The sequence below is a fragment of the Pelodiscus sinensis genome, chromosome 2 (assembly GCF_049634645.1).
Source record: "Pelodiscus sinensis isolate JC-2024 chromosome 2, ASM4963464v1, whole genome shotgun sequence".
Taxonomy (NCBI): Eukaryota; Metazoa; Chordata; order Testudines; family Trionychidae; genus Pelodiscus; species Pelodiscus sinensis.
In genome coordinates, this window is record NC_134712.1 from 247,091,587 (window position 1) to 247,119,348 (window position 27,762).

Genomic DNA, 27,762 nt, shown 5'->3' on the forward strand with positions numbered 1-27,762 from the left:
GAGAAACAAAACAAGTTTCACAGCGTTTTGCACCCAACCATCAAACGAGGCCCTGTCAGCATGAGAAAGATGCCCTGTTGTTACCTTAGCTGTGAATTTAAATTCATACAGCAAGCCCTTGTGTGAATCATGCACTGATTTTAGCATGCATATTTTGTTCAGTTTAGCTGAAGTCAAACAGGCTTAAATTAAGTCATAATGAGATGCTATTAAACCACATTACTTGTGTCCACACAGTAGTTTGCATCAGTTTCGTATTTTAAAACATATTTAAGTTAAATTAGCACAACTTTACTGTGTAGGTGAGGCCTTAGAAATTGAAAGCCAGATCCTCCACTGATTCAAACTGGCCACCTGACCCTGTCATAAGAAGAGAAAGAAAATCACATGTGGTAAGCCCTCATTGGGCAATCCTTCCAATGTACTCTCAGGTTGATATGTAGATATATTGGTTGTGTATGACAAGTACAATCTTCCAACAGACAGCGCCAAATAATGGGACGAGCTGGTGACTAACGTCTATGTGGACTCATGGTTAAAGCCCACAGCTATGAGTCAGGAGACCTCAGTTCTATGTTCATTTGTCACAAGCTTCTAGAACAATTTTCCTTGGGTCACTGTCGTATTATTCACAAAGTTATTAAATGTTTGACTAAGAAAATATTATGGAAAATTCACACACATGCATAGGCACTCACACAAGCCAGTATGTGTGTGTGTATATATTTATATAAATATAATTCCATAAAAGTACAGTACAGAGGCAGTCCCTGGTCTCTCAGGATAATTTTGTTCATGCCCCATTCATATCCCCTCTTCTCTGGCCTCTCCAGTACCCACATCTCTCTCTCCAAGCCATACAAAATGCTGCTGCTAATGCATCTTTCTTGCTCATCAGTTAAATTATATCAACTTCCTCTTTGTCTCCCTCCACTAGTCCTGCACCCTCACCTAACGTAGGCTCTTAGCCTGTTGCCCCTTCCACTCCCAGACATCCCTTTCCACTATTTTGAAGAAGAGAGCCATTTGTCCACTTCTCCTGTTGATCTTGTTTTGCACACCGCCCTCATGCATGGAGTAGCAACAGAGAATCATAGCCATCATGTGCTGTAAAAAATGAACTGGAAAGAAAAGATACACACCCAGCCCAAGTTGTGAGGAGTTGGAATTCAAAGTTCCATATTTCATGGCTGGCTTCATTTTTGTGAAGGGTTGAACCAAAGCTCTGGTTCCAAAAGCTCCTGGAGTTTGTGAGTGTGCTGGGGGAGGTGAGATTTCAGGTGAAACACAACTTAAAATTCACTTCTGAGGGTTGCATTTCAGCTGTTGAATTGTTCTTCTTCTCCATCAGCTTTTGTGTGATGGAGAAGTTGATCTCTTCACCACCTCCCTCTCAGAGTGACCCACTATGGACTTGTACTTGCTTTTCCCCTCACACTGGTGTAAATCAGGAGTAACATAACTGAAACCAGTGAATTTGCACCAATATGTAGAACTATTGGAGCACGTTTATACAGCAGGGCTAAAGCATAGCTGAAGTGGAAATAGCTCATTTCAATTTTTGGAACTGTCTACAAAGCAGGAAGTACGAGAAAGAGCACTCTTCCTCCGACTTCCGTTTCTCCTCATAAAATGAGGATTACAGGAGTCAGATTAAGAAGTCCTGCAACTCAACATTATTTTGACATTATCTTGAAATAACTGCTTGTAATATAGACATGGAGTATGTTATTTTGTAATAACGTCTGTCAGACATATCCTTAGGGTATGTCTAAACAGCAGGGCTAAATCCAAAATAAGCTACACAACTTGTGTAGCTTAAGTCATAATTGTGTAGCTTAAGTCAAAATAGCTTATTTCACCTTTTGGTGCTGTCCACACAGCAGTAAGTCTGAGGTAGAGCACTCTTTCTCCAGCTACCCTTAACCCTCATAAAATGAGGGTTTCAGGCGTAAGAAGTCCTCTGGTTGGACATTATTTTGACATGATGTTGAAATAGCTGCTTGTGTGTAGATGCAGACTATGTTATTTCGGAATAACATTAGTTATTCCGAAATAACTCTACTGTGTAGACGTACCCTTAGTGAGCTGCTTCCATCATGGCCAGAATCTGGCACTGTTCTACTGCACTCTCGTTCCACGAGGAGTAACGGTAGTTCGGAATAGGAAGCCTAATCCGAACTACCTAGTCCGTGCCGCGTGTAGCCGCGGGCACGGAGTCCGAACTAGCGGACATTTAAAAATGGCGGCGCCCGGCAAGATGCAAATGAAGCCCAGGAAATTCAAATCCCGGGCTTCATATGCAACTTCAGTTGCCTACATTAACCACCCTAGTTCGAACTAGGGTGGTAGTGTAGACATACCCCCAGGGCTCGTCTACACTGGCCCCTTTTCCGGAAGGGGCATGTTAATTTCAGCCATCGTAGTAGGGAAATGCGCGGGGGATTTAAATATCCCCCGCGGCATTTAAATAAAAATGTCCGCCACTTTTTTCCGGCTTTTAGAAAAGCCGGAAAAGAGCGTCTACACTGGCCCCGATCCTCCAGAAAAAGCACCCTTTTCTAGAGGGTCTTATTCCTACTTTCAAAGTAGGAATAAGATCCTCCGGAAAAGGGCGCTTTTTCCGGAGGATCGGGGCCAGTGTAGACGCTCTTTTCCGGCTTTTCTAAAAGCCGGAAAAAAGCGGCGGACATTTTTATTTAAATGCCGCGGGGGATATTTAAATCCCCCACGCATTTCCCTACTACGATGGCTGAAATTAACATGCCCCTTCCGGAAAAGGGGCCAGTGTAGACGTAGCCCCAGTGACTACCACATAGATCAATGTATTATGGCACCATTACTGGGATTAGACACTCTGTGTCTGCTCACTTTTGTATTAATTTACTCCAGAACCTCTGACACAAACTCGGTCATCTTTTATTTCCTCTCCTTCATGCTCCCCAAACTCCATCCATCTAAGAAACACGACATCAATCAAAATATCTGTTGTCTTCAGCTAGCTGAGAACCTGATGATTCAGATATATCTGCAGGAAGTGAATTGGCTCCGGTAATTAGAAGAGGGGAAGAAAAAAATCCCCACCTGCACTTATCATCCAATGCTGCACTAATTGTAATTACTAAAAGTCCCTGACCTTTCCTGGGGTAAGGAAGAAACCCAAATGGTTTTTCTTGCTAAGTCTCTGAACTGGAAGAGGATGTTGGTTTGTTTTTGTTTGTTTTTTTAGGGGAGGAGGAAGGATTGATAGCTGCATTGTCAAGATAAGTTATTAACTAGAAAAACCAGAGTGGCTTTTTCCTGGAATAAAAGATGCTAAATCAAGTCAGTTGAAGAAAATCATGAACAATGGCCAGAAAAGATTCAAAGCTGCTAACTATAAGACTCCACCACACATGAAGGGGTGTCTGCATGTTTGTATATATGAGCAACAACATTAAAAGTTTATAAGCATTCAAACGGCTAGAATTGATGGATATGAAACAATTGCTAGTGGTCACAATGCCCAGTGGCTGGTTGTGTCTTTCAGTATTGGTTGATACAGAAGGACTAGCACATTTACTTGGTGTTGCTTGGGTCCTTAACTCAATTAAGTTTGTGCACTTTCCCCTTGCTTCCTGACAGTGACAAAGGGGAACACCCCATAGTGTCCCCGTACAAATTGGGAGGGGGGGAGTTACAGCCCTCCCTGCCCTCTCTAAAGAGCACCTGCATGGTGGGAGGCTTGGGGCTGGAGCAGTCCCAGATGTAGAAGCCTTTCCCAGTCCCAGATGAGCCAGCACCTTTCACCTGGTGATTCTCTTTTCTGTATGGTTTTATGAGAATCAGTCTCATTCCAGGCACATCCCATTTTCCTGGCACAACCAAAACCTTACGTTACTTTAAGTTATAATAAGAGGAAGCTGTATACCAAATTTGGTGGTCCTAGCTCTGACCATTTAGGAGTTCTTGAACAAACAGACAGACAGACAGACAAACTCTATAAAATATATAGTAAATATATGTAGGTCACTTGACCTTAATTTAAAGGAGTACCCTTTAAATAGACAAAGGCTGATGATGGCATGAGCAGTTAAGACTAAGCCACAGAAATTCACTCCCAGACTTGAGGCCACAGAAAGGTTACTGGTATTTGCACTGGGGGTTTGGTCTGGCCTGTTGCACAGATGGTGGCAGTTGGATTGGGATATGAGATCTGAATTTCCCCCAGATTTTAGGGGGAGGCCAGATCTGTGCCCTAGCTAGTTCAGGGAAGCGGCATGATCGATGGTGTTGCCAAGAGCTTTCAAGGGAACCAGAATTTAAGGATTCAACTACCCCAGGGTATGTCTACACTACCCCGCTAGTTCGAACTAGCGGGGTAATGTATGCATACCGCACTTGCTAATGAAGCCCGGGATTTGAATTTCCCGGGCTTCATTAGCATAAGCGGGGAGCCGCCATTTTTAAATCCCCGCTGCTTCGAACCCCGTGTAGCGCGGCTACACGGGGCTCGAACTAGGTAGTTCGGACTAGGGTCCTATTCCGAACTACCGTTACTCCTCGTGAAACGAGGTGTACCGGTAGTTCGGAATAGGCACCCTAGTCCGAACTACCTAGTTCGAGCCCCGTGTAGCCGCGCTACACGGGGTTCGAAGCAGCGGGGATTTAAAAATGGCGGCTCCCCGCTTATGCTAATGAAGCCCGGGAAATTCAAATCCCGGGCTTCATTAGCAAGTGCGGTATGCATACATTACCCTCCTAGTTCGAACTAGGAGGGTAGTGTAGACATACCCCCAGATTGTGTCCAGATACTCAGAAGAGCTCCAGACATTGGGGACTGAGTTTTTTTGAACATCTCACCAAATGTGTCACAATAAGAGCTGCTGGGTGTTGTTGAGCACTTGAAAATCTGGCCTTAAATCCTTATGTCAGAGTTTTCATTTTGATTTCATTCTTGAGGGGAGAATCTGGGGAGAATTCTGTTCCCCCAAATCTTTGATCCCTTTTCGTCATCTAGCATTAAATGGTGAGACTCGAATGGCTCTAACATAAGGGACATAAGTTGCAGTTGCCTTGGGGCTCAGCAATTTAAAAGGGCCTAAGACTCTGGGTCACTACTGCTGCTACCATGGCAACAGCAGTAACCAGCACCCGGGGCCTTTTAAATCGCTACAGCCCCACTCAGTGCAGTGGGTGGCACTAAGGGCAGGCTAGGGAAGATACAGCACAATCTGGACAGTGCTGAGGCCTGGCTGCCCCTAAACCCGCCCCCTCCGCCTGATGTCTGGCCCACAGTTCTGGCCCATGATCATGATTTGTTGAGCAACCACCTCCAAAACATGCTGCAGATTCTCAGTAAAAAGTAAAATCTGGGTGCATTCTCACCCCTCCACCACCATTTGCATTCACCCCCTGAAAATAGTCTAACAAACCAATTTACTGTGAGGAATGTTTGTGGAGATAACTAATTAACCTTAGAATTCTACGGCTTGTGACATTCAGCCATTCGTTTTCCAATTAATTGTACTGATTCTCAAGTCCACTTCAGCTGCTTTGTGCCATTCTGGCATTAAGCCAATTAATCAATTAAGACATCCCCCACCCCCACCCACCACACACAAAAACATTAAGAGGATGAAAGGCATTTTTTTAAAGGCTAGCATGGCTAAACTGCAAAGTAAAAAAGACGGTTAGAGGGAAAAAGGCATCCTTTCAAATTTACAGGGATGAAGTGGGGGAGGAGGGGTGAATGGTCACAATACCCCCCCAAATGCCACGAAGTGGAGGGGCAAGGGACCAGCAGCTGGAGGGCAGAGCACAGTGTGTCCAACCACCCCAGGTCCTTCTGTTTGGGGGATCCTGCGGGGCCCAAGTTATTAGCAGGGGCCTGGCAGCAGTAGTAGGGTCAGAACCCCATCCCCGACTCAACAGCAGTTGTGGTTAGCAAAGTGATCTGGCCCCAGCCCACTCTGCTACTCTGGCTCCCACCTGCATCACTACACATCCCACCACAAGTTAGTGTGAGGGCAGTTCTGCCCCTTCCCCCAATGATGCGGCCCAGAGAACTAGCGAAGTGGGAGCAGGACATAGGTGGAGCAGGGGCATGGGCTTGGAAGGAGGGGTGGACTGGAGAGAAGGACAGGGGTAGGAAGAGGCAGGGTTTGGGGTGGACTGAGGGCGGGATGAAGATATGAAGAAGTGGGGCACTCCACAGGCTACGGGTGGTGTGGGGAGGAGTCACATGGGGGCCGGTCACATGACTGGTGCCCCTCTTGTGTCTCTCCCCATCAGTCAACAATGAAAATTTGGAATCAAATCTTAGTGAATAAAATAGAAAGGAGTGTAAACTCTGGCAAATCAAGTGAAAAATATAATTAGGCAAGTCAAAATAGAATTTGAAGAGCAGCTAGTGAAAAACAATAACTAACAATAACAACAACAAATAGTACACTGTAAGCAGGTAGCCGGACAAAATATCAGGAGGGCCATTGGGCAATCAAAGTGCTAAATGAGCCTTCATGGAAGACAAAGCCATTACAGAGAAGCTAAATGAATTCTTTGATATCCACCCCTGAGCACTTCTTTTTAGGTCCCAAATCGGTATCCCTCACTGAAGAATCACTAAAGGAGGTTTTGGAACAAAATAATAAATTAAACAGTAATAAGTCACCAGGACCAGATGGTATTCACCAAAGAGTTCTGAAAGAAATCAAATGTGAAATTGCAGAACTACTAACTGTGGTACATCACTGATCCTTTGAATTTGCTTCTGTACCAAAGGACTATATAGTAGATAATGTAACACTGATTTAAAAAAAAAAAAAAGACTTCAGAGATGATCCTGATGAATACAGGCCAATAAATCTGGCTTCAGTACTGGGCAAATTATGCTTCATTGATCTATTAGAATTCTTTGAGGGTGTGGACAAGGGTGATCCACTGAATATAGTGTACTTAGATTTTTAGAAAGCTTTTGGCAAAGACACATATCAAAGGCTGTTAAGCAAAGTAAGCAGTCCTGGGATAATAGGAAAGGTCCTCTTATAAATCAGTAACTGGTTAGGAGATAGGAAATGAATGGAAAGAGGTAAATCACAGGGTCCTTCAAGGAAGTGGGTTTTGAAAAGGAAAGGAAAGCTCATGATACTATATATTTTTGTTAGTCTCTAAGGTGCCACAGGACTACTTATTGTTTTTAAAGTTACAGACTAATATGACTACCCCGCTGAAACTTTGAAACCTGTGGTGTTTAACATATTTATAAATGACCTGAAAAAGAGGGTAGTCAGGGAGGTGGCAAAATTTGCATATGGCACTAAATTACTCAAGTTAATGAAGTTGAAATGAATCAGTCACAAAGTGATCTAAAAATCTGAGTGACTGGGCAACAAAATGGCAGATGAAATTCTGTGTTGGTAAGTGAAAGTAATGCACTTATTCCTCTTTGTATGCATGTCATTCTCTCCTACCCTTTTTCTATGGCAGGTGTGTGATAAGGGAACGCAACCGTCTAACTCCTGTGCAAGGAACTTCTCTGTAACAAAAATTAGGATTTATGAACAGCTCCTTTAAAATTATAGCAGAAAACCAAGAAGGAGGACAACTAAGCAAGTGCTAGACAGGAGCTTTACAGTCTTTATGGAACAGAAAAAAAGTGACAGAGGCCTTATCTACACAACCCAGATATAACTTAAGGTGACTTTAAACCTATTTAGTTAAACCAATGCAAAAGGCTGTGTAGACACTCATTCCAATTTAAATCAGGTTGGATTGGATTTAGCTTAAATCAGTTAAGATTAAACCAAATCAAAGAAAATGCAAAAGTGAGTTAAAAATGTTTTTTACCCCTGAAATACAAAAATCCTAAAGGAGCAATTACATCAAAATGTCACATTAAACCCTGTAACTTTCTTATTGTCATAAAGGCCTTTTCTGGGACCTGACTGAAAGCCCAAAAACTAATGGGCTTTGATCGGGTCTATACAGCAGAGTGTTTGACTATTTTCTCTAAGGCTACTATAGATAACTTGAAATATAGTTAATTTCAACAAGATGGCTTGCAAGTAATTTCAGCATCTGTGCTTGACCCTGAATCTTCCTTCCAGTGTTGGTGGCCTTACAATCACATCTTCCTTATTTTTAAAAATGTTTTTCTCTCTTCTTGCTATTTGAAGGGTCAAACAGAGGGACCAGCTAACTAGTTAGCAAGGCAGAGGAACAGAGAGACTGGCTTTATGCAAACAAATGCTATCAAATGCACAAAGAGGGTGAAAAACAGAGAACCCTATACTTTTCTCTAACCTTGTTGAGCGCCTCCTGTTATATTAAATGTTAGAGCAGTGTGATATTTTATGTGATGGTGTTCCTTAAAATCAAAGCAAGATTCGATAATTTAAAAAAAGAGATAAAAAACAAAAGCAAAAAGTGTAAAATAAGAAGTTACATGCAGTAAGAAGCTATTCTGGGGGAGGCTGGAGTGATTGCTACAAGCGACAGCTGGTATGTGTCTGATGGGCCTGCCCTTTCCAGCTACCATCTGGACTTTGCATTCAACATGCGAGAATAAGCTACTTATACCTTAATAAGGGGAGAGCCCTGAAAATGTAACAGCAAGCATTCTGATTGTGCATCTGCTCTGACAAATACACAGAAGTGCAGTCTCACATGACACCTCTCTCTCTGATTTGTGTTCTCACGCTTAGGTTCATCTGAAGTCCTCACAGTAGTGGAGTTTAAACCAGCCAAGGGGTGTTTTTTTTAAAGAAATTGAATGCTGAGCATGATGGGGGAAGCTTTCTCAAACTTAAAAAAATATAGAAATTTCAGAGTCCCTGGGAATTTCCCTCTTATGGAGAAAACAGAATACAGAGTAGGAACCAGTAAAAGATCCAGGATCTTACCCTGCCTCCTATTAAAGTCAGTAGGCAAAACTCTTGTTGGATTCCATGGTCCCAAGGTCAGAAACGGAGGAGAAAATAATTGAGTCAAGAAACACTCATACACAAGGTAGATGGGAGCTTATTCTCCCTGTGACCCATTAGAAAAATGATGGATTAATCTTTGTTTTACCACACTGTATCTTTCTTAAATTAACAATTGCATGTTTTGGGACGTATTTTTATTCTCTTTTACATCAGTGTGATTTCAGTAGACCTGCTTCTCATTGACACTAAAGCCACTTGACACCATTCCGGCAATGTAAGGTGGATGCAAATAGATTTAAACCCACTTTGATTCCTCTTTATATTGCCTGTCTGATGGCAAACAAGGGAATAAGTGCCATCCCAAATCCTGCTCTCAGTTACAGGGCCAAAATCTCTCCTGTGCACAGCAGCCTTTTTAAGCACAAGATCACTTTTTGAATTTAAGTGCAATCCAAGATCTACCACAAATATAAATACCATGGCCCTGCCTCCTTCATGCCCCTTCTCCAAGGCCCTATGCCCCTGCTCACTCTGTCTTCCTTCCCTTCCCCACCTTCCCTCACTTTCATGAGGCAGGGGCAGAGGGTCAGGGTGCAGGCTCTGGTCTTGGATTAAGGGATATGGAGTGTGAGAGGGGCTCTGAGTTGAGCTTGGGGCAGGCAGTTGGGGTGTCAGAGGGGGTTCTAGGTGCAGTCTCTGGGAGGGTGTTTGGATGCAGGGGTGCTCAGGGCTAGGGCAGGGACTTGGGGTACAGAAGGGAGTTTATGACTAGGGTAGGGTTTCAGGATGTGGGCACCAGCGGGGCACTGCTTACCTCAGGTGGCTTTTGGGTGGTGGTGCAGTGGGACTAAGGCAGGCTCACCCCTGCCCTGGCCCTGTACCACTCCCAAAAGCACCCAGCAAACTCCCTCTCAAGTCCTGCTGTGCCCCCTCTCTGCTCTGTGGAGATAGTATACAGGGTGGGATGGAGGCTTCTTGACAGCAGTGCCCCCTCCTCTTCTTTCCCTGCTCTGCACAGCAAGCGGAGACTCGTGAGGGGACAGCTCCAAGGCAAAGGGCAGGAGATGTGCAGCAGTGGGGACAGGGGCAGCTGAAATGCTGGGCTTAATAACCTCCTGGCCAAACCAGTCAGGATCACCTGTCGGAGGCTCCAAGATCTACCAGTAGACCCTAATCTACTGGTTGGAGACCACTGCTCTAGAGGTCCCAGGTTTAAATCCGCCTAGTGGTAGTTACATAGGCACTTCATTGCCATTAAAATCACCTCAGAGTGAGGTATCTAAATATCTTTGAGGCTATGTCTACACTAATGGTTTTTTCCGGGATTTCCTCTGGTATCCTGGAAAAACTCCACCATGTCCAGGGAATGTGTCTGTTCTTCTGTTTGTTTGTTTTTGCGGAGGAGCAGACGTGCTCTTTTGGAAGCCCTGACTTCCTCCTTCCACAAGGAGGAAGGGCTCTCCCAAAAGAGGAGGCTTTTCTGAAATTTGGCCCAGTGTAGACGGGCCAAATTTCGGAAAAGCCTCTTCCAAAAAAACTATCAGAAAAATGTAAGCAAATTGCGGAGCGCAATTTGTGTACCTTTTTCCAATAGATCAGTGTAGTCTAGACATAGCCTGAGTGTTTGAACCAATTTACCTGCTGAAGGTAGCCAAAGCACAGCACCCTCTGGCCATTATTTCATTTAACTCCCAATATGACCCTGCAGCTCCTGGGAGATCTGGCTGTACTCCCAAAGGGGGAGGGGAGGGTATTTCTATGCATAGTGAGAATTTACAGCAGGAGATCTGCTGGTGGTTTTCAGTCCCTTTGTACCAGGTGCTTGACATAGTATGCAAAGGCAGAGAACCTGCTCCACATGGATTAAATCCATAGGAATCCTCTTAACTTCGATGAAGTCACTGCAGACTAGAATGGAAGCCAGAGAACAGAGCTTGGCTTGCCAGCTCTCTTGCACCATGTGAAGCTCAGTAAACTGGAGTCAAGGGACATTAGGATTAACCATCCCTGTCAAGTTTGAATCTCCTCCCTGAGGCTGACATTTGGCCCTGTGCCACTGTGAGGCCTGTGTACCCAATAGGACCCAGCAGGTTCCTAGGCCTTGCTCTGTGCCTGTGCCAAACGATGTATCTCACTAAGGTTGCCAGGTGTCTGGTTTTGAACTTTTTGAGCTTTCTGTTCAGGAAACAAATTGAGAAAATATAAATGTCTGGTATTTTCTAAATAAGATGTAATGTAGATTGTGATGTAATGTCAACTGTGTCCGGTATTTTTGTTGAAACCATCTGGCAATATGGTTTTCCCCCGAACAGTCCAGTATTTTGGCCTTCCGTCAGGTAAAAAAAACAGAGAATACCGGACATGTAAAAAGTCCTGTATTTTCTGTTTTCCTCGGACAGAAGGCTGGCGGCATCTGTGAGGGTGGGGGGAGCGAGGAGCGCAGCAATCTAAAGGAGCAGCGGCTGAAAAAGATAGGGCTTGCCTGCCAGGGGATGGATGTGAGAGCAGAAGCAGAGGGAGATTTGGCTTCCCTGGGGGTGGGACTGGGTCCCCTGCTCTGCCTCCTGTCCTCCCTGCAGCCCTGTACTGAGTTACGTAGGGAAAAGAAACTCGGGGAGGGGGAGGAGACTCTCCTAAAATGTAAGTGAAACTGGCTCTGTAAGACTGTGACCAGCCTGGCCACTCGGAACTCACCAGCTGTGGCTGGGGAGGCACCATGCCCCTTCCCAGTGCAGGTGGAGGCAGACTGGGGGGGGTGGGGCCCCCCAAAAGCCTGCGGAAGAAACTCCTGTGTAAAGCGATCTGGAGGGGGGGAGTGCAAGATCCAGGAGCAGCCCAGCAAGAAGTTTATGGGGAGGGGGGTTGTTCCAGTTGCTTGGCTGGGTCTGTAGTTTGGGCCACATATGCCTGATCAAACACGTGTGTCCGGAACCTGGGGGAGTGATTGTCCCACAGGGCAAGAGCGTCTCTGCCTCAGGGCCTCTCCCTCGCCCCAGGGAATCCTTCTAAAATGTGCCCCCCCCACTCCGATCTCACCTGGGAACCAGTGCTGCTGTCCCCGTGTTAGGAGATGTGCGCTAGCCCGGCTTTTGACTGAGGAGCTGGGTGTAAGAATGGCCAGACTGGGTCTAGCCCAGTGTCCTGTCTGCCCACAGTGGCCAAATTGGGTTGCCAGGTGTCTGGTTTTCGCCTGGACAGTTTGATATTTTGGCCTTCCATCTGGTAAAAAAAACAGAATACCAGACATGTCCGGTATTCTCTGCTTTTCTTGGATGGAAGGCCGGTGGCATCTGCGAGGACAGTGAGACAGTGAGGAGCACAGTAATTTAAAGGCGCAGCAACCTCTTTTTTTTTTTGCTCAACCAATGTTTCCCTGCCTGCTCGGGATTTTTTGTGAAGGTATCTGGCAACCCCATATCTTACCCCTTATTTTTAGAACATTTTGGCATGAGCAACCCAGCTTTTGTATCTGGATAACTGTGTTGAGTTAGGGGGGAGGAGTAATCATTTGTTTATTCATTCATTGCCAGGGTAGTTATTGTCATACAGCCCCTAGTGTGGACCAGTGTTCCTTCTAAATTGCATGGCAGCACAGCTTCCCAGGTGATTAATCACCCTTGCTCAGTCCTCCAGGTCCCTTCATGGAGCCCTGAGCCTCTGACTGGGTGGGGCTGATTAATCACCTGGGAAGCTGTGCTGCTACATGGCTTAGAAGGAACACTGGTATGGACACAGTTATATAAAGGTTCTTAATATCAATACAGCTTATTCCTCTTCCTGTACAGCTACTAACGGCTCAGGAACAGCTACCCCAGTATAAAGCCATTTTATACAACTGTACCTGTTCCCACACTACAGGGCTTTGCCCTGCTTTAACTACACTGGTACAGCAGAGCCAACAGCCTCCATGGGACCCTGGGCAAAGTGTGGGGGGGGGGGGGCAACTCATTCTCCCAGGAGGAGTGGGGCTGAGGTCAGCCAGCCCTCAGTGCTGCGCAGGGCACAGCTCTCCTCTCCTCCTACCTCTCAGGCCTTAGCACTGCATGGAGCGCCCAGCAGACCACTCTGGCAGGGATTTAAAGGCCCACTTCACTGCTACTGAGGTCCCAGGCCTCTTTGAATCTCCAGGCCCTGGAGCAATTGCCTCCTTTGCACACACCCCTCGGCAGGTCTGCACTGGTATTTCTAAAGGGAGAATGTTGGTGTGCATACAAATGACTAAAATCAAACGCTTTCTACTGTCTCCCCTTAACAGAACTTAGACCACATGTCATGCGCAGCCCCGCTTTCGAAGTAACATCTTATGTTTCCAGTTATCAAACATGCCATGCTATAAACAGTCAGAGCAATGAGCAGGTAATCGGGCACGTTAAATGTTACTTAGAAAGCCTTTGGTTTGTGACTAAAGCTGCAGTGAATGCTAAGAACGGCTCAGGGAGCGGAGGCACAGAGCATTTGATTTCACTAACGCATTCCAAGGCTGAGGTGAAGAGCTGATGGAAATGACTGCAATTTGGATTCAAAAGCAGTGCGTACATGAATAGGTATTAGATGCAAGGAGCCAAATGAGTGCTCAGCATGGAACAGTTTATGGCACAGATTCCCTTCGTCAGAGCTGATGAGGCTTATATAAATCAATTACCCCTTCTCTGGGGAAGAAACCAGTCCCTTCTCCCCCACCCTCTACTTATGTCTCACTATTGAGACTAATTTTTTTTTTTTTTTTTTTTTTTTTGCAAATTTTCATGAAAGTGCCAAGGTCCAAGGAACTGATTCTCACCCTCACTGGTAGTCCTGTAGCTTCATGTACTTCAGTGAAAGTACTCATTATTTACCCCAGTGTCTAAGACTGGCAACAGCTGGGTATGTCCTGGGTCAAATTCTGTGCCTGTGTAATTATTGTGTGAGTAAGGCTTAAGATTTTTTAGTTTTTTTCAAAATAAACACTAATAAAACATCCTTAGTATTAAAAAAAACCCTGAAATTGGTATTTATCCAATAGACACTGGAAAATCACCAGAAATGGTTCATGGTATCTAAGGGCTTGTCTACATGCGACTGGAATGTGGACTAAGGGGTTGTGATTTCTAAAGCACATTAGAGTGTTGTACATTAATTGGTCCATAGACCCTGCTGGTGTATACAGTACTAGAGGTTCTTTCATGCACTTCAGTGTTATGCTGCTTGAAATGGCACTATGTTAAAGTGTCTTAGGGAACATTACAAAGGGTTTGCTTATTACAGTATATACTATTGTAATGAGTCATGTGTATAATATATATTACTCATTACAGTAGATAAAAAAGAAAGCCCTGAAAAACCCTGATGCAGACACCTACACAAAACTCAAAAATTGTTAAAAATATACCAAAAGGCTTTTTATTTGTTTGTTTTACATTTTTCTTGTTTTTAGTAACCTAAATTTAATGCAGAAATTAATTTAGTTTGTTTATAATACAATAGGGGGCAAATCTTTTATAACACAAGCTATAGTTTTGCATTTGTGGTATAGACATTTATTTTTACGTGAGGAGCATTACTAATATTTCATGCTAAATGTAATGCTTAATTTATATTCAATAGTGATAGAAATGTAGCCGTGTTAGTCTGGTGTAGCTGAATCAAAAAACAGAACTATGTAGCACTTTAAAGTGCTACATAGTTCCGTTTTTTAATTTATATTCACAAAGTCTTGATCATTGCTAGCTAGGCCTCAGGCCTCACACCAGGCCTGTAATACATAGGCTTATGTTTCAGGCCCTCATCTTACTAATAACCCCAAATATGAACTCAATATACCTGAAAAAGCAGAAGCCCTAAGTATATGTTACCTGTTCGTGAGCGAAGGCGATATAATGTGTATCGATTTGGAGATCAATGGATGCATAAAATGTGGACTGATTTGCCATTCTATCCGCTCAAGTTCAGGCCTAGTACAATTGGCACAGCTCCCATGGACATTGATAGTGTACGCTGATATTGCTATTTGGACCCAGAAGTTACAGTGGAGATGGATGTGGAGCAGTGAGGAAATGGGGCTGCATGAGGTCACATTCAGATGGAAATATACTGTAAATATTTAAGTGTCAGGAGTTAACCACTGGAACAAGATACCATGGGTTGTGATAGATTCTCTATCTCTGACAATTTTAAAATCAAGATTGGATGTTTTTTGGATTGTCATAGGAATCATTGTGGGGAAAATCTTTGGCCTGTATTATGCAGGAGGGCAGACAATGGACAGGTTTACACTTACCAGGAGGTCAGTGCTGCGGTTATTGATCCCCTAGGGATCAATTTAGAGAGTCTAATAAAGACCCACTAAATCAACTGCTGATTGCTCTCTCATTGACTCTGGTACTCCACCAGAATGAGAAGTGTTAGGGTAGTCAACGGGAGAGTTTCTCCCATTGACCCCCTGCAGTGGAGACCTGATGGCAACTCCAGGTACGTCAACTCCAGCTGTGCTATTCACGCAACTGGATTTGTTATTTTAGATCAATATTTCCCCATAGTGTAAACCTGCCCTACATGATCACAGTGGTTCCTTCTGGCCTTGAAATCTATGACTGGTTCTAGGCTGGACCTACTTTCTCTTCCCAGCAGACTCTTGTCTTGGACACCGCTTTATGGAAATTTCAGAGGCTGATTCTCCACTTCTTTGAACCTTGTGTGGTCCTTTACAGCAGTCCAATGTAGAATCATAGAACATTAGAACTGGAAGGGACCTCAAGAGGTCATAGAATCCAGTCCCCTGCCCTCATAGAAGGACCCAGTACTGTCTAGATCATTGCAGATAGATGTCTATCTAACCTGCTCTTAAGTATCTGCAGAAATGGAGATTCCACAACCTCCATAAGCAACTTATTCCAGTGTTTCACCACCCTGACAGTTAGGAAGTTTTTCCTAATGTCGAACTTAAACCTTCCTTGCTGTAGTTTAAGCCCATTGCTACTTGTCCTATCCTCAGAGGCTAAGGAGAATAATTTTTCTCCCTCTTCCTTGTGACACCCTTTTAGATACCTGAAAACTGCTATCCTGTCCCCTCTCAGTCATCTCCTTTCCAAACTAAACAAGCCCAATTCTTTCAGTCTTCCTTCATAGTTCATGTTCTCTAGACTTTTAATCATTCTTGTTGCTCTTCTCTGGACCTTTTCTAATTTCTCCTCATCTTTCTTGAAATGTGGTGCCCAGAACTGGACACAACACTCCAACTGAGGCCTAATCAGCACAGAGTAGAGCAGAAGAATGACTTCTTGTGTCTTGTTCACAACACACCTGGTAATGCCGGAGCCAAACAATCACATTCAGCTTTGGGAGATAATTTCATACCTGCTATGCACTGGTGTAAATAACTTCACAAAGAGCAGTCAATGGAAAATCAGCCCCCACTCTCTGATGTGGGCAGTGGTTCAGGGAATGCGTTGTCCTTTGTAGTGCTCTGAATTTAACAAAAAGATTTCTGAAAGACAGGGCATGAAACATGGGACATCTGGACCCAACTTCATTTGAAATGTTGTGGGAGTTGGTGGAGGCAATTACAGTAGGACGATAGAGGAGGAGGCTGCCGAATGGCCAGTTGGCTAATTACAGAGCAGTATAATTATGCTGAGTAAGTGAGGATGGCTCCTCAGGTGTTTTAAATTGTCATCACTTCAATGACATAAGAAGAGCTGTGACTGAGGATCTGTCCCAGGACTGTTCCTTACATCACTGCTGGGTTACCTTGTATTAGAGCTGAGCAAATAATTTACAGCAAATAGTTTCATCCAATGACCTTAGCCTTTTTTCCTGCTCATAATCAATCCGTGAACAGATGCAAATTTCCTCAAATGTATTTTGTGTTAAAAATTATTCATGAGAATTGCTGGTTATTTTTCTTATTAAACCTTCAGGGAAGTTTTTTTGAGACTAGCCAATTTTTGTTATCCAAGTTGTTATTGATATGGTAAATTACATGAGATTGTTTCTGTCATCTGCTTGGATGAGCATGGCAGCACTTCTCATATAAGGTCTACATTCAGTTTCCAATGAATCCTCATTTGGACAAGGTGGAAAATGTTTTTTCCATCTCTCAAGGATTTTCAGTATTTGAAATTTTTTCCCATGTTGAATTAGGACAAAAAGTTCTAGGAATTCTCAAATTTTCATGAACCAAAACAAAAATTAAAAAAAATATTTTGGTTTGGACCAATGGAAAAAATTGTTTAATTCATTTGAAAACATTTTGATTCAGTTTTGAAATTTTTTGGTTTTTTACTGTTTTTGGTGTAAGCTTACTAAAATTTCTCAACAAAATGTTATACAGATCAAAATACCAATATTTTTTATTTCCATGGTGTTGCAAATTCAACAATCTAGAAACTTTTTTTAACTTTTTTTTTATGAGTCGAGGTGTTTGCAAGTAGTTTTGGTTTCAACAAATTGGCATTTTTTGTCAGAAAAATAGTCATTGAAAAATGCTCAGTCATCTCTAATCCTCAAATCTGTGTCTTTGAAATTAGCTTTCAGCTATTGTTTGCATGGGACAAAATGTGTCTAAATCAAATTAATTACGAAATCTTCAGGAGATAATTTTCTCAGTTCTCTATGAACGTGCCTCTTGGGAACACCAATATGAGAAAGAGGGGTGAGATAGCATTTAATCTTTCTCATTTTCCTTTGTAAAAAACATACACGACAGTAATAACTCTCTCTGCCTTTTTTGGCACAGCATACACAAGACATTTTGCTAATTCCAGCAGCAGGCAACAGGCTGAGCAAGAGTTCTCAATGGTTTAAGAAGCAGCACTGTTGTCCAGTTGACAGAAATCTCATTGTAGTGTATATAGCTCTGTAATCCTCATACAATGATGCTTACAGAAGTCGGAGTAAGAAATCCATTATTTTGAATTTACAGGCAGTCCCCGGGTTACGTACAAGATAGGGACTGTAGGTTTGTTCTTAAGTTGAATTTGTATGTAAGTCGGAACTGGTACATATTGTAGGGGAAACTCTAGCCAAACATTTCTCCAGAGCTCAGTTTTATTCTCCCACACCTCACTTCCCTCAGTCCTTTATTCTCAAGCTGAGGTGTCTGCTGAGAAAAGCCGCTCCGCGTCTCCCTGGTCTGCTGGGGGGGGGGGGGGGCTAGCTTCGCGTCTCCCTGGTCTGCTGGGGGGAAGCAGCTAGTGCGGGGTTGCCTCACCCCGTTTGTAAGTAGGGATCCGATGTAAGTCGGATCCATGTAACCCGGGGACTGCCTGTATTTCAAAATAACGGGCTTGCTGTGTAGATGCGTACTACGTTATTTCAGAATAACTGGCATTATTCCAAAATAAGGCTGCTGTGTCAACATACCCTCACAGAACTATACTCATTTCAATTGATACAGGAAAAACATAAAATATCAATATGAAGCTATATTCACAATATATCATACATGAATGCTTTACATTGATTTACTACTTTGTGGTGTAAGAAAACTCAGAAAAGAACCAATGAAGGAAAGAAAAGTAAATGACAGGAAACGAGGGAAAATGATGCTTTTTTTTTTTTACATCCAATGCTCAGAGCACCAGATAGGTCCTATGGTGAATCTCACATAATTAGCCAATGACTTGAGCTAGTTGAAAAAGGACCGTTTTACACAGTCCACATTTTTTTCATCTAAATTTCATCCAAAAATTGAAAAGTGGACTATTTTGACCAGCTCTACTAATAACAATAATTAGCTAATCTAACAGAGGAAACTGAGACCTGAATTTTGCTGAAACCCAGTGTACAGTTATATGCTTCCCAAGCTGGTAAAAAAGACCTTTGCTTACAGGAGGGCACAGGCAGCTGGAAACACTACAAAACCTAGGTCTTGATCCTGCAATTGGATCACAATTTTCATTGGTATTGAGCATTGCTGTTCCCATGAACTTTGGTGGGACTTCAGTCCCTCCAAAAATTAAGCCATTTCTGTTTAGGTGCCTATCTTTGGCCACCTAAGTCTGAGAATTTGGGCCTCCATGAATAACTGATTGCAGTATGTAAAATTATCTTTGCCCTCCATACGACTAAGACAGTATGGGTATTCTTCCAGAAAAATGGCCGTTTTTTCAGAAAAATTGCTGTTTTTAAAAAAAAAAAAACCTCACGTCCACACTGCAACTGCATTCTTTTGAAAAAATATTGAAAGAACAGAGGAATTTTTCTGACATTGGTAAACCTCTTTCTACGAGGAAGAATGCCTTTTCTGAATGAGCTCTTTCGGAAAAAGGTGTGTGTGGACAGGGAAGAGGGAATTCTTTCGATAGAAGAGGAAAAAGGAAAAAGCACAGGTGCCCTGGTGGCCACTCTGCCCATAGTAATCACAGCTTACATGTGAGATAGGGTCCATTCAATGAGGCTATGTCTACACTACAGATTTATTGTAGAAAAACAGCTGTTTTTCCACAAAAACTCGCAGAGCGTCCACACCTCAACGCAAGAGAATTGAAAGAACAGAGGGGGGGTTGCACAATTGGTATTCCTCTTTCTATGAGGAAGAAGCCTTTTTGCGAAAGAGTTCTTTCTCAAAAAGGTGTGTGTGGATGTGGAAGACAGGGGTTTTATGCAAAAAGAGGAAACAGGAAAAAGCACAGGTGCCCTGGTGGCCATTCTGTGCATACCAATCAGTGCTTACTTTCGAGAGAGCATCCATACAGTTTGGATGCTCTCTTTCACAAAAGCGCATTGCTTTTTCGATACGCTTTTGCAGTGTGGATGCGCTCTTGCGCAAGACATTTTTGTGGAAGATCTCTTCCGATAAAAGCTTCTTGCGCAAGAAGTCTGCAGTCTAGACATAGCCTCAGTGTGGACGCTAACTGTTGAAAAAGCAGATAGCTTTTTTGATGAGCTTTGGAAGTGTGGACGCTCTCTTTCCGATGAAGTTTTTTCAGAAGATCGCTTCCGGAAAAGCTTCTTCTGAAAGAAGCCTGCAGTCTAGACATAGCCTATGTAATTCTGAAAAGCTTAGCTCTGAACTTCATACTGTGAAAAGCTCACTCCGGTTACCACCCCTAGCCTGTTTACATCCCTGGGTCAAATTTTGTTGCCCTTTACAGCAGTATTTGCTGATTTAACTGCAGTCACTCTGGCTCATAGAGAGTGTAAATGAGGGCAGAACTGGCTGTAAGGTTAGGTTTGGTCTGTTCGGTGCAGATATGCAGATAGCTGCTTGTGTTACTTACCCGTTTTAGTTATCAATGCTCTTTCTTATAGAGAGTGACCCTAACATGGCAGAGTAGAGCTATGACATTCCTCCCAGTTGCTACCAATAAACCATTTATAACGGTAGCTGCAAAGACCCTTACAGCACTGGATATAATATTGAAGTATGAGGCTCACCCTGGCGGGGCAGTGCTATGATCCGTGTAGTCATCAGCCACAACCCAATTTATAAATCCCTAGTGATCACTCCTTTTGGCAGGAAAAGCACATGCTTGTTCCTTTAATAGTACAATCCAAACAGCAGTGCTCACACCAGAAAGGAAAATGCAAGCAAACCAGAGTAAAGAGACCGACGTCCAAAGCCCATTGAGGGGCTTAACTTGTCCACAGCCGACACGCAGTTAATGTGGATCCAGCCGGAGTGACTGTAACTGACCAGAATGTCCTGAATGTGGCTGCTTTGGCACACCTTCGCCCCCTCCTCCTCTTTCTCCCCCTCCCCCTCTCCTACTGACCCCTACCTTCCCCTGCCCCCCCCTCCCGGCAGTAGAGAGGAAAATTACATTAACTGCATGTCGGCTGTGGATCCAGCCGGAGTGACTGTAACTGACCAGAACGTCCTGAATGCGGCTACTTTGGCACAACCTCGCCCCCTCCTCCTCTCCCTCCCCCTCTCCCACCGACCCCTGCCTTTCCCTGCCCTCCCCCTTCCCGGCAGTAGAGAGGAAAGTTACATTAACTGCGTGTCGGCTGTGGATCCAGCCGCAGTTAATCAATTACTCTAACAACTTGAAGCAGCTGCCGGAGCACTTCCGGGTTTCAGTTGGTGCCGGACCATCAGGCGTACCGGACCACTGGATGCCGGACCACCGGAGTTTTATTGTACCTTCACTATGTCCGGTGAGGTTGGCTTTCCCCATTTACAGAGGGGGAACTGAGACAGACAGATTGAAGGATTTGTGCAGGTGACTCAAAAAGCCAGAGGTCTCCAGGGTGCTAGGTTAGTAACCTAACCTGTGGCTCATTTCTTGTTTTAGAGGGTATAAAATAAACCATTTTGTCCTGCATTCAGGCACTAACATAGCTCCTCATCTACAACCGAGCAGGGTAGCTCCAGTGATTATGGGCCACGTCAATTGAGACTAGCTGAAGATTTGGCCCAGCATAGTGCTCATCTATCAGCATGTTCCTCCTCTTCATCATCATCATGCTTTCATCTGGGATAAAGCAACAAGAGCTCCTTCGATTTCAGCTCAAATCGGTTTATACTAGTTGAGCATTTGGCCCAACATTCTAGGTCTCCAGACTCTGCAACCATTGGACCTAACTTAGAGCAATGTGAAGTTTATGGCTAGGCCCCCATTGATTTCAGTGGGCTTTGGGTAAGGCCCACAGCTGCCTCATAAGAATCCCATTTCAACGGGGATATTAAATATGCCAGGCTTCTCCTCCAATTTCTGGTTTACTATCCATCCCCAGCAGATGTGGCAGGATTTTTTTTTTTTTTTGGTCCGGTAACAGTGTCCACAAGCAGCTTGCAGGAATGACCAACATGCAGAGTATATATCAGAGGTCTTAAACTCCTGGCCGGCAGGCCATCCCTGGCCAGACCAATTGTGCAATCTGGCCCAGGACTGAGGGGCCTGTCCATTACTGGTCCGCAAACCCTGACCCTTCCCACCATCGCTCTGCCCTACCTTTCCCCCCACAGCACTCCATCCCCGAGGACATGGCTTTGGGGATCATAGGGGGGACCTGATACCGCACAACAGCAGCAGCCATTCCCCTCTCCCTCTGCACACTGTGAGGCAGCAGGAGCTATGAAAGGGGGGCTCACTGGGCAAGTGCACTCTGAGGAGTGCGGGGGAGTATGACCACAGCCAGGCTATTCAGTGACCTCAAAAGCGGCATCCTTGGGCATGGAGTGCCAGGCAGAGGGGGCGGGGTGATGGCAAGAAGGGGTGGAGCTTGTGGACTGATTTCAGAAATCTCCACCCTTGGGCCTGTCAGCAGTCCTGGACTGGATTGTGTAATCGCTCCAGCCTGGGGTGGCCTGCAGGCTGGGAGTTTGAGACCCTGGTATATATAATGAGTCAATCAGAGCTTTTCTCTGATGCTACCGGTCCTCTGGTTTAATTCCTAGCAGCTTTAGGGAGTTGGTTTTCTGTGAAACCAGAGGTAGAATCCTCCTTCCACAGCTCGTGTGTCATGGTGAAACTCAGTAGAATTTGCCAAATAAAGCCAGTTGTTATTTCCTAAGGGTGAGTCTACACCCGTAGCTCGAAATAAGCTATGCAATTTGAGCTATGCAAATTGTGTAGCTTATTTCTAGTTAATTTCAAAATAACTTATTTCGAAATAGAGCGCTATTCCGAAATGTTCCTTACTCCTTGTGGAATGATGTGTAGAGGGAGGTCAGAATAATGAGCCTGTTATATTTCAAAATAACGGGCTTGCTCAAAAGCAGCAGAACAGCTCCTTTGGGATACCGGAAGTATCCCAAAATAGCACCGCAGAGCAGACGTTTCTTAACTGGACATTGGATCTTTAACCAAAACAAGCTGATACCCAGTCAGCCAGTCACCATCTTTTCCCTGCCTGCATTTCATGTTCAGAAGAGTGAAGGGTTTTCTGAGGAATAGTATGATATACAGCTTCAATAAGCCAATTTCCATTCAGCTGTCAGGACTTAGGGGCCTGTACTTCAGTGTGATGGGCACCTCCTGTTAGGTACTAAGGGTAAGATTTTAAAGGTATTTAGGCTCCTAACTCCCATTGAGGAGGGAGTTAGATGCCAGAATGCCTTTAACAAGCTGAGTACTTTTTGTTCCCAGGTTTGCAGATAGGGAGCTATATGTATGTATTGAAGCTTTCCCTTCATACTTCAAAGTCAGGTGTATAGCGAACTTTTCAGACAAGTACTAGCCTTGTGCATAGTATCCTATACCAGAGGGACTTCTGCCAGGCCTCTCTCAGGTAACCCTCTTGGTATTATTTCTTTAATCAACCACAAAGAGCAGGTGCAGACAGCTCCACTGTCACTCCAGGAATTGACCAGTAGTAAATACAGCAGCTGGCACCTTCTCTCTCTTGGCACACACCCACAATGTTAGAAGCTCTGTTTGCCTAGAGCTTGGGCGTTAAAAGGTTGCCCTGAAAACAGAATCCATGCTGCCAGCTTCACTGCTTCAGTCCCCCCGGTCTACTCCAGTGATTTGTAGAAAAGAACATCCTGTTACGTCCAGAGCTATTGAGCGTACTTGTTCAGGGGGAATATCTGAGACAGTGCAGAATGGTAGTTGTACACAGATCTGAGTCATGCAACATTCATGTCTCATTCTGTCTAAGGAAAATCCGTGCCATCGGAGACTCGCTTTAAAGTGTGACCCTTTGTCTGTGTGGACATTAGAGAACTGAATCAACAGGAGGACACCTGTGTAAACACCAGTGTGTGTGTGCAAGCCAAGCGACTTGAGCTTCAGTTTTATGATACCACTCCATTTGCACGATGCTGTCTTTTTGCTGTGGCACCGCTTTAGGGTGTCTACCCCACAAGAGAGGTTTGTGGGAGATTTCAAAAGCTGTTCTGGGAGCCCAGGGGAATTGTGGGAGATGAGCTCACACTCTCCAAAGGCCCTTGGGGCCCACACCACTTTTTAGACTGTTTCTTAGGTGCAGGCTGGGTTGACCATTCAGCTCTCATTCCTGACTTGGCAAGATAGGTGTCAGCTGAAGGGTGTAACAAACAGGAGGGAGGCAGCTGTACTAAGGTGGTGGAGGACTTCCTGGCAGGGCTGACAGCTAGCCAGAGACTGAGTAAGCACTGAAGAGTCATGTTTAAATATAGAAAGTAATAAACTGGGAGGACTATTCTCAGAACAAATAGGCTTTATCTCTTGGACAATGTCACTAGTTTTGCAGAAGTGCAGGGGAGTTTCTTGCAGGATAAATTTCCCAGCAGAGCACTAGTGACATTTCAATGTAAGCTAGAAGAACTTGAGAACACCCATACTGGGTCAGACCAAGGGTCCATCAAGCCTAGTGCCCTGTCTTCCAACAGTGGCCACTTGCCAGATGCTGCAGAGGGAATGAAGAGAACGGGACAATTTAATGAGTGATCTACCCCCTGTCATCCAGTCCCAGTTTCTGACAGAGGCTTAGGGATATGTAGCACATGGGGCTGCCTGTGTGATCATTTTTGCTAATAGCAGCAGAGATGGGTAGCTTTGCAATGTGGCATATAATTTGTAGATTAGTGTAATATTTAGGCAAGGGAATGCTTTAGGCAGGCACGTTTCAAACAGTTTCCCCCAAAAGAAAAAGCCTTTCACATTTCGACAGGGGAAACCAGATGACATGTAAAAACCACAGCACACTTTCTGTTAAATGAATCTGGTACTTGCGAAAGTTGCCACACTGCCTTAGAATATTACCTAGAGTAGCAAGAAAAGCTTGTTCCAAATTTCCCTTCTACTCCACCCCTGTGCCACATCCCTGACCTGGGGAACAAGAGGATAATTTAGAAGCAAGAGGATAATTCTTTCTCTGTGCCTAGTTGTTCTTGGCTTCACTTGCTGACACTACCAAAAAAGGGCCCCAAAGATAGTGGTTTCTCTTACAACATTTCACAAAGGCCATCAGATGGTACCAACTATCAGTCATGACTGACCTGGGTATACACTGATGCACCTCGACCAGCTAACAGGGACTGTCTTTTTGCTCTGGGTTTGAACAGCACCAAGCACAATGGGGTCCTGGTCCATGCCTAGGTTTCTAGGCCCTATGGTAATTCAAATAATAATAATTAATAATAATAATGTAATTAATGTGTTAAAACTACAACTGCCTTGTCTACACTAGGATTTTGTCACCTTAACTAACAGATGGTTAAAAACACATCTTTTTTTCCTAGTGACAACACACCCGCAGAGGGGTGTAATGGCTTGCCCGAGATCACAGAAGACAGCAGAGCTAAGAACACCATAACAATGCCTTGCCCACACAAGCACTCTTCCCCCCTGCCTCTGGTGCTTTCCGGCTGTCTGTTTATGGATCCGGTGAATGCTGCCTGTCTTAGACATCTAGTTGTTCTCTAAGCCAACTGGGAGGCAATGGTTCAATAATGAATGACTGCCAGCCGACTGATGCACATCCATCAGCCCCCGTGATACATGCACAAGTACATCAGTCACTGACCTAACACAATTAAGGTAATTGTAAAAGAGCATTGTCACAGGGTCAATGTTATGTTTCCCTCTTTGCACATAAATGTCTCAGCTTTGCTGTGGTATTTATGTAGCAGCAGGAGACCATTATCCTATGATAATGTTCTATCTCATTGACATTATCTCTTCATTATGCATGTCTGTGAGTGTGCTGCGCTTGCAGCTTTCCCAGTTTCTTCTGAGGCAAAGGGAAGTTAAGGCCTTGACTGCACCCGAGCTTTGCCCAATTACAGCCGTCGGTGACCAGCCGTCAGAATAGCCGCATCCATGCAAATCCTGGGTAGAGAAGAAAGGCTGCTTTTTGTGCTGGTAGAGTTGACCCGGTTAGAATGGCGATGACCTGCCCAGGTGCAAATAGTGACTTATTTTGTTTTACTGTAGGGTTACCATGCATCCGATTTTTCCGGATATGTCCTCCTTTTTGGTCCTTAAATCTCCGTCCGGCTGGGGTTTCTAGATATCTAAAAATGTCCAGGTTTTTGCCCTGCTCATTCTTTTTCAAACGAATGTAGATATGTTTATATAGAACGTTGGAGCAGCCCGCCTGCCCTGCCTGAGGGAAGCACATAGCCCTGCCCAGCCTAGCGCCAAGCTGCGTTTTAGGGGCTGCAGCCGCTGCTGGGAGATCCCAGCTCCTCCGCATACTCAGGCGTATCCAGGGGTGCTCATTTGCGTACCCACAATGCATTGCTTATGGTGACCTGAATCCCTAGCTCATGAGCTGGATTTGCTCCGGACCTCTGGTTCCAACCCTAAAACTCAGGTGTCCAGCACGCCCATGCAACAGGCTGCAGAAGCAGGGGGAGGAGGGTGTTGCTGAACAGTGTGTGTCTTCTTTTCTGAAACTTCAAATATGGTAACCCTATTTTACCCTGCCTGTATTACTGGTTTGCCTCAGTGCAGCTAAAGTATGGCTACCCCCTAACGAGGAGTAACGGTAGTTCGAACTAGGAAGCCTAGTTCGAACTACCTAGTTCGTGCCCTGTGTAGCTGCGCTGCACAGGGTTCGAACCAGCGAGGTTTTAAAAATGGCGGCTCCCCGCTTATGCAAATGAAGCCCGGGAAATTCAAATCCCGGGCTTCATTTGCAAGTGCAGTATGCCTACATTACCCCGCTAGTTCGAACTAGCGGGGTAGTGTAGACATACCCACAATGTTCATCAGAGCAGAACTGAGTACAAACTCCCACTTGCACCAACAGAAGTCACTGGCAGTTTGCCGGTGGAAGGACTGAGTATGAGGTGACTAACAAAGAGTAGTTTTCAAAATGCATTTAAATTGATGGTCTTCCCAGGTCACAAACACAATTTGGAGGATAATTAGCACCAAGCCACACTGCTGAAATTCTTTTTCAATAGTCTCATTCCAAACTACATACAAATGTGGATTAATATGCCAGTGCTAAGTAGACACAGCAGCAACTCAAAACCAGTTAAAGGGCCACTGGCGCTGGATGGAGAAACACTAAGCCAAACAAACAATCTGCAGCGATTTTAAAATGCATTTTCTGTCATTTTCCTTTCCCTTTTAATTCTATTTAATCTAAGTGCAGCTCGGATCTCTAGGGCTGTCATTCTGCTGTTTACCCTACCCAATGACAAATAGAACAGGATGAAAATTCTTCAGAGAAATCATTTATTTGCAGAAAAGGGCAGTTTCAGGTTGACCAAAACTACCTACAACTTCAAGTTGAATTCGGTGAACAGTTTCAGCTCTTCTCTGTTATCCATTCCCAAAAGAAAAAAAATCAGCCTGTTTCATTCTGACTTTCTGAAAATGTTAACTTCTGAATTCAAACTGATGGTTCATTTTGAAATATATCTAATTGTATTTTTTTTTAATTAAAACAGCCAAACCCCAAAACAAAACAGACAAAATGAACTAACATGATTTTTGTGCACTTTTTTTAGTTTAACCACCAAACCTAAACATCAATTATTCACTCAGTTTTGTTTACAACTTCACATCGCCAGGACTAGAACTCAGAACCTTGTGTTTGAAAAAGTACCTGGCACTTCACCTGAAAAGGAATTGCCATTAGTTGCTACAAGCTTAGGGTACATGACACACCTCAGCACTTCTGTTTCCCTTCAGTAGAGGGCAGTGGTAAGCGTGATCAGCCAATTCACTGTAATTAGTTATTAGATGTCTGAAGTCCTAGTCCAATGCCCTATTTAGTAGATCATCTTGCCGCTCCAGTGTCCTTCATCTTGTTTCTAATGTGGAGTCATAATCCTATTTTTATGCCAAAACTGTCACCCGGGCAACTGACTTAGATATCACAAAATCACAGGCAAACTATTATGAGTTTTACCTCTGTTAGCTTCAGTTACCTAAGGGTACGTTTGCAGATCAGGGTTATTTCAGAATAACCGAATTTATTTTGAAATAACATAGCGTGCGTCTACGCAGCAAGCTGTTATTTCAAACTAATGTTGAGATGGAGGAGGACT

The 27,762-nt window shown here is 44.2% G+C and overlaps 1 long non-coding RNA gene across 1 annotated transcript; it reads right to left on the reverse strand.

Moving 5' to 3' along the window:
* Window positions 1-27,762, reverse strand: LOC112545374 (uncharacterized). The gene is made up of 3 exons (XR_003088846.2): window positions 27,380-27,762; window positions 24,754-24,864; window positions 1-360 (listed from the first exon to the last, which is right to left on the reverse strand). It is a non-coding gene; the product is annotated as an uncharacterized LOC112545374 (long non-coding RNA).